This window comes from Oncorhynchus keta, chromosome 30, assembly GCF_023373465.1.
Source record: "Oncorhynchus keta strain PuntledgeMale-10-30-2019 chromosome 30, Oket_V2, whole genome shotgun sequence".
Taxonomy (NCBI): domain Eukaryota; kingdom Metazoa; phylum Chordata; class Actinopteri; order Salmoniformes; family Salmonidae; genus Oncorhynchus; species Oncorhynchus keta.
The window spans coordinates 3,048,552-3,051,051 of record NC_068450.1 but is presented as its reverse complement, the minus strand read 5'-3'; the positions used below and the strand labels follow the sequence as shown (position 1 = coordinate 3,051,051).

At 25.0% G+C, this 2,500-nt stretch overlaps 1 protein-coding gene across 2 annotated transcripts in view; it reads left to right on the top strand.

Moving 5' to 3' along the window:
• Window positions 1–2,500, top strand: part of si:ch211-274f20.2 (calnexin) — a 13,369-nt gene that overhangs the window by 2,171 nt on the left and 8,698 nt on the right. The gene's annotated exons all lie outside the window — the stretch shown is intronic.

Genomic DNA, 2,500 nt, shown 5'->3' with positions numbered 1-2,500 from the left:
ATTGTCTTAGTAATAGTAGTTAGTAATAGTAGTTAGTAATAGTATTGTCTTAGTAATAGTAGTTAGTAATAGTAGTTAGTAATAGTATTGCCTTAGTAATAGTAGTTAGTAATAGTAGTTAGTAATACTAATGTCTTAGTATGTTAGTATGATGGGAGGTAGACAGAGTACTGACAGTAATGGTAATGGTAATGTCTTAGTAATAATATTATCTTAGTAACAGTAGTTAGTAATAGTAGTTAGTAATAGTAGTTAGTAATGGTAATGTCTTAGTAATAGTAGTTAGTAGTTAGTAATAGTATTGTCTTAGTAATAGTAGTTAGTAATAGTATTGTCTTAGTAATAGTAGTTAGTAACAGTAATATCTTGGTAATAGTAGTTAGTAATAGTAATATCTTAGTAATACTAGGTAGAATTAGTAGTTAGTAATAGTATTGTCTTAGTAATATTAATGTCTTGCTAATAGTAGTTAGTAATAGTAGTTAGTAATGGTAATGTCTTAGTAATAGTAGTTAGTAATAGTATTGTCTTAGTAATAATAGTTAGTAATAGTATTGTCTTAGTAATAGTAATATCGTAGTAATAATAGTTAGTAATATTATTTCTATTAATAGTAATATCTTGGTAATAGTAGGTTGTAATAGTAATGTCTTGGTAATAGTAGTTAGTAATAGTATTGTCTTAGTAACGGTAGTTAGTAATAGTAATATCTTAGTAATAATATGTATAATTAGTAGTTAGTAATATGATTGTCTTAGTAATAGTAGGTAGTAATAATATCGTCTTAGCAATAGTAGGTAGTAATAATATTGTCTTAGTAATAGTAGTTCGTAACAGTAATATCTTGGTAATAGTAGTTAGTAATAGTAATATCTTAGTAATACTAGGTAGAATAAGTAGTTAGTAATAGTATTGTCTCAGTAATAGTAGTTAGTAACAGTAATGTCTTGGTAATAGTAGTTAGTAACAGTAATATATTGGTAATAGTAGTTAGTAACAATAATATATTGGTAATAGTAGGTGGTAATAAGAATATCTTGGTAATAGTAGTTAGTAATAGTAGTTAGTAATAGTAATATCTTAGTAACAGTAGTTAGTAATGGTAATGTCTTAGTAATAGTTTTGACAAGGTAATAGTAGTTAGTAATAGTAGTTAGTAATAGTAGTTAGTAACAGTAATATCTTGGTAATAGTAGTTAGTAATAGTATTATCTTAGTAACAGTAGTTAGTAATAGTAATGTCGTAGTAACAGTAGTAAGTAATGGTAATGTCTTAGTAATAGTAGTTAGTAATAGTATTATCGTAGTAACAGTAGTAAGTAATGGTAATGTCTTAGTAATAGTAGTTAATAATAGTATTATCTTAGTAATAGTAGTTAGTAATAGTATTATCTTAGTAGTTAGTAATAGTAGTTAGTAATGGTAATGTCTTAGTAATAGTAGTTAGTAATAGTAATGTCTTAGTAATAGTAGTTAGTAATAGTAGTTAGTAATAGTATTGTCTTAGTAATAGTTGTTAGTAATAGTATCGTCTTAGTAATAGTAGTTAGTAATAGTATTGTCTTAGTAATAGTAGTTAGTAATAGTAGTTAGTAATAGTATCGTCTTAGTAATAGTAGTTAGTAATAGTAGTTAGTAACAGTAATATCTTGGTAATAGTAGTTAGTAATAGTATTATCTTAGTAACAGTAGTTAGTAATAGTAATGTCGTAGTAACAGTAGTAAGTAATGGTAATGTCTTAGTAATAGTAGTTAATAATAGTATTATCTTAGTAATAGTAGTTAGTAATAGTATTATCTTAGTAACAGTAGTTAGTAATAGTAGTTAGTAATAGTAGTTAGTAATGGTAATGTCTTAGTAATAGTAGTTAGTAATAGTAATGTCATAGTAATAGTAGTTAGTAATAGTAGTTAGTAATAGTAGTTAGTAATGGTAATGTCTTAGTAATAGTAGTTAGTAATAGTATTATCTTAGTAACAGTAGTTAGTAATAGTATTATCTTAGTAACAGTAGTTAGTAATAGTATTATCTTAGTAACAATAGTTAGTAATAGTAATATCGTAGTAACAGTAGTAAGTAATGGTAATGTCTTAGTAATAGTAGTTAGTAATAGTATTATCTTAGTAACAGTAGTAAGTAATGGTAATGTCTTAGTAACAGTAGTCAGTAATAGTAATATCGTAGTAACAGTAGTAAGTAATGGTAATGTCTTAGTAATAGTAGTTAGTAATAGTATTATCTTAGTAACAGTAGTTAGTAATAGTAGTTAGTAATGGTAATGTCTTAGTAATAGTAGTTAGTAATAGTATCGTCTTAGTAATAGTAGTTAGTAATAGTATTGTCTTAGTAATAGTAGTTAGTAATAGTAGTTAGTAATAGTATCGTCTTAGTAATAGTAGTTAGTAATAGTAGTTAGTAATGGTAATGTCTTAGTAATAGTAGTTAGTAATAGTATTATCTTAGTAACAGTAGTAAGTAATGGTAATGTCTTAGTAACAG